The sequence below is a fragment of the Macrobrachium rosenbergii genome, chromosome 13 (genome assembly GCF_040412425.1).
Source record: "Macrobrachium rosenbergii isolate ZJJX-2024 chromosome 13, ASM4041242v1, whole genome shotgun sequence".
NCBI lineage: Eukaryota > Metazoa > Arthropoda > Malacostraca > Decapoda > Palaemonidae > Macrobrachium > Macrobrachium rosenbergii.
Window position 1 is genome coordinate 46552874 of NC_089753.1, and position 11696 is coordinate 46564569.

Below are 11696 nucleotides of genomic sequence, written 5' to 3' on the forward strand. Positions count from 1 at the left end.
AATAAGAACAAAGAAAGTTTCTAAGGCCTGGGAGTCATTTCCAAGCTGTGCCTATCCATTCACTTGGCCACATGTTAGGTGCTACACTAAAGTTGAAATTAAAACCACCCAACAAAATAATTTCGCAGTAAGTTTGATGCAATTAAAGCTTCTTGAAGACAAACATCAAAAAGCCTTGGCAACTGAAACCGAAAATAGGTCTGTAGTTTAGAAACTATATCTGAGGAGGAACAGACAATGAATGAAGACTGGTTCAACTTTAAGAGTGTAGATCAGTCTGATGGAATAGTAGTTAGTACTGAGATATGAAAACAAGAGTGAAGCTTCAGATATCATGTGTGAGACCTGATACAATAAAAAAATAGACAAAAGCAAAAGGTACATGAAGACAAATTACAGAATGTGATTAAACCAGAGTAGAACAAGCTAAATACTCAAGCCTGGAAAGTGAAGTTAAATGAAGATCAGCTGATGATGTTGACAAAACCTTGTGTACGAGGAGAGGAATATTGGTGACAGGATGGCCCACAGTATTACAAAAAAAATCCATATTTAACAAGAATGAGGGGGGGAAATCCTGATAAAAAGGAGGGATGGGTCAATAATAACATCAGAAGACCACTGCAGTGCATACCACTTCTGATTTTATGAATAAGAGATATGAGGGACCTAACTGAACAGATGGACCCAAAGCTGACAAAGCCCTGAACAGCCTGTTATAATGAAACCACTGCAGGGATGATTTTAACAGACATCCATTAAGATTGTTGGAAACTGTTTAGATCACCCAGCGAGAAGCTTTATTTTTCTTTTACCTTTGAAGCGATATTTCTCTCTCTCTCTCCAGTGTCATGGGTGGAATCTCTCTCTCTCTCTCTCTCTCTCTCTCTCTCTCTCTCTCTCTCTCTTTCAATCGGCATTGGCAGACACAAGTGTCCAGATGGAGTTCCACTAATTATGGCATCAATTGTTGTCAATCTAGCATTGCAAATAATTACAGCATCAACTGTTGTCAATCTAGCATTGCACAATGTTGTTTTGCATCTCCCAATAAGCTTTTGATTGTCATATTCTGTCGATAATATATGCGTATCCTTTAAATATAAACTTTGTCTTGACAAACTCCATGATACTAAAAGGCTTAGAAAAATACTCATTTAAGAATAGCTGGATGAGGCCTTGAACTTAGAATGAATAACATTCGGTAGTTTAGTATAATGATTTTAAATACTCTGCCAATTGTCCTGTCACCCAATTACATTGTCGGCGAATTGTCTGTCAGCTAATTATCTGGCTACCAGATTATGGGATTAGGAAACAAAGCCCGATGACTGAGAATTGTGAGTCATTGGACATAGCTAAGATTTTTCTGCAGCCTGTTGAGAATATTCTCAACAGGCTGCAGAAAAACTCATTAAAACTTAAGAGGTGCACATGCTGTAAAAATCCCTTTCTGATCGCATCTCATGATTATATGAGATATCTGACAGCAACCACAGGCCAGTATTATATTGACGTCTTGCCTCACTATGGCATTCCTGTTAAATGTGTAATGCTTGTTGAGAGGTTTTGCAATAAATGGTGGGGTGCAACAAGACATTGTCATTTCACCTTTGCTGTTTAGAAAACAGGTGGTCGAAGAAGAAAGAAGGATTAGATTTGAGTAAAGACCCACCTGATAGTCCTCAATGTGCAGATGCAGCTATTTTATGTAAAAAGCTCGTTTAATGAAATGCATCAAATATCTTAAGACTGTGCTCATAATAAATCTCATAAAACACAAGTAATATGGACAGATAATGCACTAAGGGAAGAAAAAACAACTGGCACATCCAATAAGATATGGGAATCAAATTGACTGAACCTGCACATGAAAGATTTTGCTGATTTGAGAATAAAGCCTTAAGAAGAATTTTGCAGAGCCATAAGGGAAATTACTCAAAAGGTCCTACAGTGTATGTTGATGAGATAATGATGGCTTGGACATAACCTTCACATAACCTCTGGGAGAAGAGTAAGTAACAGTGTTAGCTAGGCTTTCATGGGGAGCAGAAGATTTGGAAGAGACAAACCTATTTGGGTCAGAGCTATAAGGAAGGCTGGAGATGACAGAGATTTGTTGAACATAAAGCCAAAGAAAAATGTAAGCCTTTTAATTTCCTACAGGCCTGTTGCATCACACAGGAGGAGGTGATGATTACTTCCCAAATTCATGGTAAAAAAAAATATCTTTGCAATGCTAAAAGGGAGACAGTCAGGGACGTGTTAGTTGAAATTGATTCCTTTACTTCTCTTTTAAGAAATATACTTCTCCAGATGTGATCAGGATAAAAAAAAGTGGAATTAAGACACCCTACGTTAGGATAGGTCAGGTTTACTGCAGTCCTCTATTTTACTCTATGATTTGAACCACCCAAGGTCAGGTTAGGTGAAGGGGAGTCAAAGGTGGGGCAACAAAGCACCCAACACCCTACGTTAGGGAAGGTTAGGTTTAGAAGCAACCCCATATTTTTCTCTATAGCTTGAGGCACCCTAGGTTAGGTCAGGGGAGTCCAGGGAGGCCAAAGCACCCATTGTCCTATGTCAGGGAAGGTTAGAATGAATCCCTATAAATGTCATATGTTCATTTTTGTCCTTTATAAATTTTTTGGTAATTCCTTCTGTTAATAGACATGAACACTGTAATTTTTAGACTTAATACACTTTGAACTATATATTTCCTAAACTTCTTGCTAGTGAAATGCACCTGCTTCTGGTTTTCCACCATCCAATCTTCTACCTTTTTACTAGGGTACCCCATATTTGTTGGATATAAGGGGAGGGAAAACAAAAACTAATGGTTGGCACTGAGAATAACAGTTAAAAATGCATAAAACATGAAATAACCATTCAGAAAAATACATGGTTTACATATTTGGCTACAAAATAAAGTATCTTGATATTACCCTTATATCTCTTGCCTATTCACTATTGGAAATGGGTGTTCTGCAAATCAGCACCAATACAAAAATTCCATCCTTTACCGCAACCAACTTAGAACTTCACGTCATCACTGGAATAGGGTAGACTAGCCTAGACAACTATATTAGTAATCAATTCACTTTCTAAGGGCTCTCTCTTACATGATAGCAAATGTACAGTGATGGGTCAGGGCTCCAGTAAGCCTGTTAGGCACTTTTATAGTAGAACATGACCTAACCAGACCAACCTCAACCTGGGCCAGTTGAGATCGACGGATAAAGGTTCCACCGACAAAAACAAACCTAACCTATCCTAGAATACTGTGACCTAACCAAACATTACCTTCGTATCCTGACTTAGGGGCCAAGCCCTGACCACCCAAAGTAACACTAAACACCAGAAAAATGGACTAAGCCTCTGCTCGGAGGTAGTGCTACAGCCTGCACCCATCATTCTCCAAACTAGCCTCTTAACCTAACCTAGCCTTGGACAGCATGCCCTAACAGGCCCCAAAACCTAAAAGCACTAAACTACAATTAAGTTAGTCTACTGTTCTTCATCTTACCTTTGCAATAGTGATGCACACACAGAGTATGAACTAGGATAAGCCAAGTCAGTATTTATGACAGGCTAGGCCACTTCAAGCTACGAATGACAGTAGGTTAGGATACTCCAGCTTCCTGGAAACAATGAAGCCGAGACCACACGCTTGCTTTCAAAGTTAGGCTCGACCCTGACACACTTAAGAAAACATCTCACTCAACCCTTTTATTTTAAGCCTACGAGACAGGGGCTAAACAATGGAGTAGGCCTCTATTGGCCACTGTCCTGAATGATAGCAATACACAATACCCTATTAAGCCTAAGCCTATGGATCGCCTTCCCCCGAGTTCCTGTGCATTTCACGAGGTCCTGCAACCCTCCGATCCTAACGTGGTCCACGGGAGGGACGAATTCGACGATCCTGATAATTAATAGATGATTATGAGGTCGAATATCATAACGATCGACTTTTATGACTCGATTTGTTGTTGATGGCATTTCCTATTTACCCTAGTCAACGTCGAATCCTAGGCTTCATCTATCCCGTTCCCTAGGCACTCCCGGGCGAATTCGACGATCCTAATGATCATTGGACGTGTATGAGGTCGAATATGGTCATAATCGACTTTATTATGAGTCGATTTGTTGTTGATGGCATTCGGTTTACCCTTAACGTCGTGGACGTCGAACCTTGGGCCCCGTCTATCCCGCTTCCCAGGCCCTCCCGAGCGTCGGTATTCGACGGAGGGCGTCGAGTACGACCCACCCCCTGTCCCCTTAACCCCGAAAGGGCAGAAACGACGTAATAATAAAATAATAATGAAAGCAATGGACAATGGAAAATTGCATACACGCTCCTGCTGGCTCCTGGGGGTTCACCTTGACCTTTGGGGCTCTGGATGGGGGGGTCAGAGGTCCCTCCGGCGGGAGTTTCTCCTCCTGGCGACTCCGCCACTCATCTAAGAACACTCCGGAACGCGATCCTTACTTGTAAAGTGTCCAGGAGACGGGAATAATGGCCGAAAATTGGGCAGTTCCAATCCTCCGGATCGCTCTCCTCGCCATAGAACACTGCTGCCTCAATACAACATCGTTTGCAAGGCGGGCGCTGATTGGCTGGATTCTGCAGCCTCGACCAATCACGGGTCTTCTTATGAAGCAGGATGGGCGTTGAGTATCCTTGTAAAACCACTCGTTATTGGCTGTCACCAAACATTCGAACCAATCACCGCCCCTTACACACAATCAGCTGGGTGTATGCAAAGGCTATCAAAAGGTTGAACCGGAAGAGTATAATATCTATTCTTTACACTCCTCTTCTTGCTTAATTAAAAGATGATGGAGACATCTCATAGGAATGGGAATACGGAATGGGAATAAGTACACAAAAAGAAAGCACTGGAATCGTGTATCTCTGGAAAAGAGGCGGGTTCCGGCGTGTGTCATCCTTACGGAGCATTTAACCAAATACCTTATAGTTTTTTATTGATTGCAAAACATTCTGGATAGACGGACATTTATGGACATTTATTGACCTGACTGGTATTCCACATTTCGTTTATTATGCCGAGCTGTCCCGTTATGATAATGACAAGTGTTATTCCTCTTTCAACGTCTCGTCAGAGGACAAAAACACAATTGAAGCGATGCACATTTGAAACAAATGATCTGGAATGCACTCGTCTGAGTGTGTTAGATTCTTGCTTTTATTATAATTATAATTATTCTTTGTTTTATGTTAGAATCAAGACTTAAAAAGCATCATCATTATCTCTCAATTTCAGCATACGCTGGTTATGTCAGCCATAATGGTAAATAATGCATTACGGTGCCGACCTGTCAAAAATGAGTTTGTTGCTCCTCTCTCTCTCTCTCTCTCTCTCTCTCTCTCTCTCTCTCTCTCTCTCTCTCTCTCTCTCTCTCTCTCTCTCTGGTTTGTGATTTAATGCATTCTTGAAGACGACGATAATCAATATGGTCTACTGAGAGAGAATGACCTCTTTAGCACAAAGAGAGGATTCGCTGACAAAAGATCATGGAAGATTTAACGTATAATTCCCTATTACTCATGTGGCATTACTCATCAACCTCTCTCTCTCTCTCTCTCTCTCTCTCTCTCTCTCTCTCTCTCTCTCTCTCTCTCTCTGATTATACGAGAATGCTTCATATGGCAAATGTAATGCAAGGTATTCCATCGATCGTATTACAACATTGCCGGGCAGCATCACCGCGATACAGGAAAAGGTGCAGAGTACAACTGCCATTGCATCACGATTAATGAGAACCAAAATTGCTCCGTCGATCTCTCTCTCTCTCTCTCTCTCTCTCTCTCTCTCTCTCTCTCTCTCTCTCTCTCTCTCTCTCTCTCAATAACTGTTACAAATAATATTTGAATCCACATAAGGGATGGCCTTGAATAGATAACTCCCGCCCCCGGAAGGGTGGAATTAGTCTACAAATAAATCTAAAGACTATTTCTCTCACTTTCTCACTCGCTCCCCCCACCCTCTCTCTCCTCCCTCCCTCTCCTCCTCTCTCTCTCTCTCTCTCTCTCTCTCTCTCTCCCTTGCAAGAAGATTAATGAATTTTTCGACCTTAAACTAAAACCGGATTTAACTGAGTTCGTTTGCTCTCGCTTTCTTCCGCTGTATAGGCTACATACGACTTTTGATTTATTTAAAAGAAAACGGAGAAACTTTAGTTTAAGCCTTATGGGAGACATATGACACCATGCTTCCTTTCTACATAGGTTTGGGTGTTCAAGGCTAACTGTGACTAAGACCTCTCTGATCATATGTGTGATAAGCACACTCCGTATTTCTAACAACACGCTCGCTTTGTTATATTGTGGATTTCAACACTGTGACATCGTTGTTTATCTTGACAGACAGGTAGATTAACATCTTAGGAAGAACTTTTCCCGTTGGTCTCTCTCTCTCTCTCTCTCTCTCTCTCTCTCTCTCTCTCTCTCTCTCTCTCTCTCTCTCTCTCTCTCGTTTATGACATAACATAAAGTAAACTGAGTGGTCTAGAGAGAGAGAGGTTAAAGATAATCTAAATTAGTATAAAAAATTAATTGGAAATAAACCCACATCATATACAGGGGCGTTATTTGGGGGGGCTGGGGGGCAACTGTCCCCCAAGACTCAAGTTGCCGCCCCTCACACCCCCAAGCCCCAAGGAGTAACAGCAGCGGGTTTTCCATTATTCCTATTTTCCATTATTCCCACCGAAATTCAAATGTGTCACCACATTAAGTTATATCTATCTATCTAGCTATCTATATTTCTCAATCACACACAATGTTTGCCTGTCTTCCTATTTTGCTGAAATACCTTGCTCATGTGGCTTCAAAAAGCACATAAAATAGCTCAAAATAAAAAAAAAACCCAGTTAGTTAGGCTCACTTCGCTCGCCAAACCATCTTTGCCCCCCAACAAAAATATGAAATGACGCCCCTGAATTCATATACTGTATATATATATATATATATATATATATATATATATATATATATATATAATGTGTGTATGTAGAAAAAATATTCAAAGTTAAAATAAAGATGTTTTATAAAAATGTATTTCATAAAAAAAAGTGAGCATCTGTAGAGTATTCTTTATAAATGATAAATTCTGTCATAATTTAGTAAGTAATTTCCAGCACCGGACTTTTGATGGTTCATGCTGTCATGATAAAAATTCAATTTCATCAACATTCGTAAATTATTACTAATACCGTATATCATTACCGGTTTTTAATCACGGAACATGTTTGCATCAATTACAACTTAATGGTTTCTTACTTACCTCTTACTTCTACTCCCAGGTAGGCTTTTGTCTTCAAATATTTCATCTCTTCTGAGCTCTCCGAATGTTGGCATGTTTTCCTTTGTAAGGACCTCCTCCTCCACTCTATCCTTCCAGCGCTTACGAGGGTCTACCTCTGACTCTCGGTCTCCCTCCTTCAGGTATTCAGTTTTCCATCTTTTCTTTGCAATTCTATTTTCATCCATTCTCACTAGATGACCGAGCCCTTCTCAGTCTTGTTCCTCACAGGTGCCACTCCTACTACTCTCCTAACATTCTCATTTCTCATTCTGTTTCTCCTTGTTTTGTTTGTTATTGTTCTCAAGCGTTTCATCTCTGAGGCTTGGACCCTATTTCTGGTTTCTGTTTAGCAGTATTTAAAAGGGGTGGGATGGATGATGGATAAACAGACCCCCCCCTCACCCCCTTGGTAACGCCTACGTGGTCCGCCTTAGAAAACTGAAATACTGCTCTCTCTCTCTCTTTATATATATATATATATATATATATATATATATATATATATATATATATATATATATATATATATATATATTATTGTGTGTACATACACCCACACTATACACACACACTCACATACACACACATATATATATATATACACATACATATATACATGTGTGTATATGTATGTACACCACACACACACTATATATATATATTTTTTTTTTCAATTAAACCACAGGCGAAGTAATAACATAGTGGGATAATCATATTTGTAAACAGTGCCCGACCAAAGTCCAAATGAAGTTTGTTGCTCCTCCCCGACACCTGTCAGGTGTGGTTCTTTAATTTCCATCGGTTTTGGATTTTTGTATGGTTTTGTACCGTCTCCCTGAGCATATACAGTATATTTTCAATTTCTTTAAGTTTATTCCACTGTCTATCAGTCCTTCGACAAGGACTTAGAAATAAAGTCGAAACCCCTCTAGGCCTGTATCTAGAATGTTATTTCTTCACCAGTGGTTTAATTGATTTAATAGAAATCACCTTTCATTATGATTATTATTATACACACACACGCACACACACATATATATACATGTATGTATGTATGTATGTATGTATGTATGTATTTGTTTAGGTTGTAAAGCCAAGTGCTAAGGCCTATCTCTGTTACTCAGCCCTTTTTTTATTTAAATTTCCTAAAGGCTTCAAAGAGATTTAAGGTTTTTCTCTGCCAGAGCATAAATACACTAACAAAAATAGATAAATGAGGTAACGTGCATCTATATTGTCTCTTGAAGTTGCTGATATAATCTATCGTATTTCCTCCAACGGTCACAATTACATGGAACAGTACACCAGAATGTGCTCCACAATCATTGGAGTGTCACAGTAAGCACACTCTGAGGTTCTGGCTTCTTCAAAAATAAAACTATGTATTAACCGATATGTCCAGTCCTATGGTGGATCTGACTGATCTCAACCCATCCGATTAGGTTATGGCCATAGTCCCAAAAAGTTGTCTCATGAATTCTTCTTCTTCTTCTTCTTCTTCTTCGTCTTCTTTTCGTCTGGTAGATGTGATAATCAACGCTGCTGCCATTTTTTCATAATATCAGTTTTAATGACACTTCTCATTACACTGTGGAACCTTAGTAATTAAAAATTTGCATCTTGTGGAACCTTTAGTCTCCCTGTCAGTGTATTCATTTCCTTATGTTCTTGTATGAGCAGAAACCCAACAACCAAGTGATGCAAAAGACACTGACCTCTTTGAATCACAGGGTGACAGTTAAGACTTATTCGATGCTTCCAATACATTTCTCGAGATACGTAAAGAAACAGAAGATTCAAGTCTTTTCTTAGGTACAACTTTCAAACCAATGACTATGATTATTCGTTCAGCAGTAAAACAGAATCTGGTAGTTTAGCAACATACGACTGCCCATCACATAGGCCTACTATTTATTGCACATAGTACGCCATCTTGTGACTTTGATGCATGTTGTAAAAATTTACTTTCTTTATTCTCATGATTCACAAACAACGGATTCCCGAGACGTTTGAATTCATCTGGTGGTCTGGTTGGAGACTGATCTTCCCAAAGTGAGGTGGCAGGACAAGACCAACAGTCACTTTTATGAAAAAAAAAATTGATCTCTGGTTACACAGAGCTTTCTCAGTCTTTCTGGAGTTTGATTCCCTATCCATTTCGCGAATCTTTGAGTTTTCTTTAGAATTTTTTCCCTTTACTTGACCATTTTCCTTGCTTTTGATTTTAGTACTAGTCGGCTTTTGATCAGCCAACGAACAGTTTTTCTGAATGAAGAGGGGTCACTTGTTTTCAAGTGGCCCGCAACAACAACATAAACACATTAAACACGAAAGATAGAATTTGTATACATACATATAAATCAGATAAATACTAGTAGTCAGATTAAGAAAGAGAGAGCAGCCAAATAAGCGTATAAGAATTTTTCTGACGACACAGAATTAAACTTAGTTCTGCTGGAAAAATTTTCAGCTCAAATTAAATGAAAAACTAAATAACAGATTATATGTCATCATCACTCCAGTGGAAGACGATAGCTATTCCTAGCTCACAATACAACACAGACGTGAATAATACCTGTTCGAAGGGTGAGGACAACTCACATTGGGTACAGAGAGACAGGACGGTCGACCCGACAATGTAAACAGTGTTCAGTGAGGTAACACTGAAAAGAACAGTAGAAAGACCCCTTACCGGGTTCTAGACAACTATGGGTAATCTTGGGTTTTAGGTTATAGTAATATGGGCCATACCAGGGATCTCCGAGTTCAGGAAATGACACACTTATGAAAAAGATAACCGATGTCACGTGGGACTATTTTCTTTATTTATTTTATTCTGGGAGCTTTTACTTTTCACGATGGCGTCTTCAAGAAGCTCTCTTTTGATAGAAAAGACCGTCACTTATACTTGTTAGCTGATAGATTAATAATTAATAATAATAATAATAATAATAATAATAATAATAATAATAATAATAATAATAATAACAGAGGCTCTCTTGACGACGAAAAAAGAGCCACAGCAACTCCTTGACACATCTATACCCAGGTAACACAAAATTGTTAGTCCGGAGAATGAGTCGCACGAACTCCGTCTTAATGATGAATAAAACGAATTTAGTTTTATGCGCGGATGAACTAGATGTGTCAAGGGACAATGAGAAAAATGTGGATCTGATGTCAAAACTTAAGTTGAAAAGTAGGCTATCTTCAAAACTGCGGGAAAAATTCTTTATAAGCATGTAGGCTATAGACATTCGCCGTACACACACACTGATGTGTGTACAGTAAACATCATATATCTCACACACACACACACATAGACACTCTATGCACACACGCACAAAATTTTTGGTCTAAGACAGAGGCTGGCTCTTTGATATGAGTTCGAATCCCACTAAAAGTAACGTGCATTATGAACAGATGTCTCCCTATACGGAGAAAAACGATTTACTTGCATGCAATATCGCCATACATGCAAGAATCCCGGAATCGATTCCAAATGTGGAAAAGTCAGTTTCCTTAGAAAATGTATTATAGCACTGTTGGTCAAACTACTGAAATGGTTACCACATAATTAGTCAACTGTGGTGAAGGACATAGGACTAACAAACTCATCACAAAATAATGGCTGAAAGGCAGAAAGATAATGGTTTCTGGAGCCCAGAACATAGGCCTATGGTTTCCCATTTATCAGTGAATGAAGCTTAGATGAACTACTGAGACTGGATCCAGCCATTTACCAATTGATAATTCAACCACTAGTGCTATAAAGGTACCTGAAATTATGCTGCATTTACATTTTCTAAATATATTCTTTCATAAAACAACTGCTGGTTTTATAGATAACAGTTTACGAATGACTTATTCCTTACATGATCTTCATAAACAGTGCTGGGAAGCACAAACTTTTTTTTTTTAATATCCAAGGATGATTATAAGAAATGGCTTCTGCTTATATGTATCGAGAATGAAATATGAGAAAATGTAGAGAGACGACAATTACAATTCATAAAAGTCCGGCGCCTTAAGACTGCAGTTTTGACACGACCGAATCTGGTAGTTTTTGTCGGGAGTACGGTAAAGTTTTAATACAAAGAAGAAAAGATGGGTAATAATAAGTGTTGATGAATAAAAAAAGACAAGGTGTTTCTTCTAGAATTAAAACTGAAAGAGTCTGGAGACAGGGAAACATCCCAACCTCATATCGCATCCAGCTTACTGAAAAAGTTAATTATTCACAGCCAGGAATAATAGGGAAGTTTGACTAGCACCAATGAGCTGTATATCATACTGACTGGTTATTCTAATATAGTTGTAGGCAGGTAATGCTTAGTGTACCTCATGCGGCTAACTATATTTGGT

General features: G+C 39.0%; 1 protein-coding gene across 4 annotated transcripts in view; it reads right to left on the reverse strand.

The window, feature by feature from the left end:
* The window catches only part of LOC136845270 (TATA box-binding protein-like 1), a 49226-nt gene extending 39241 nt beyond the window's left edge, over window positions 1-9985 (reverse strand). The window contains exon 1 of one of the 4 annotated variants that reach the window (XM_067115418.1): window positions 9907-9985. The gene's annotated coding sequence lies outside the window, so the exon portion shown is untranslated. Of the gene's footprint in view, window positions 1-4355; window positions 4623-9906 lie in introns of those variants that run through there. The other 3 variants (XM_067115415.1, XM_067115416.1, XM_067115417.1) reach the window with 3 other exon arrangements.
* Window positions 9986-11696: the final 1711 nt, after the last annotated feature.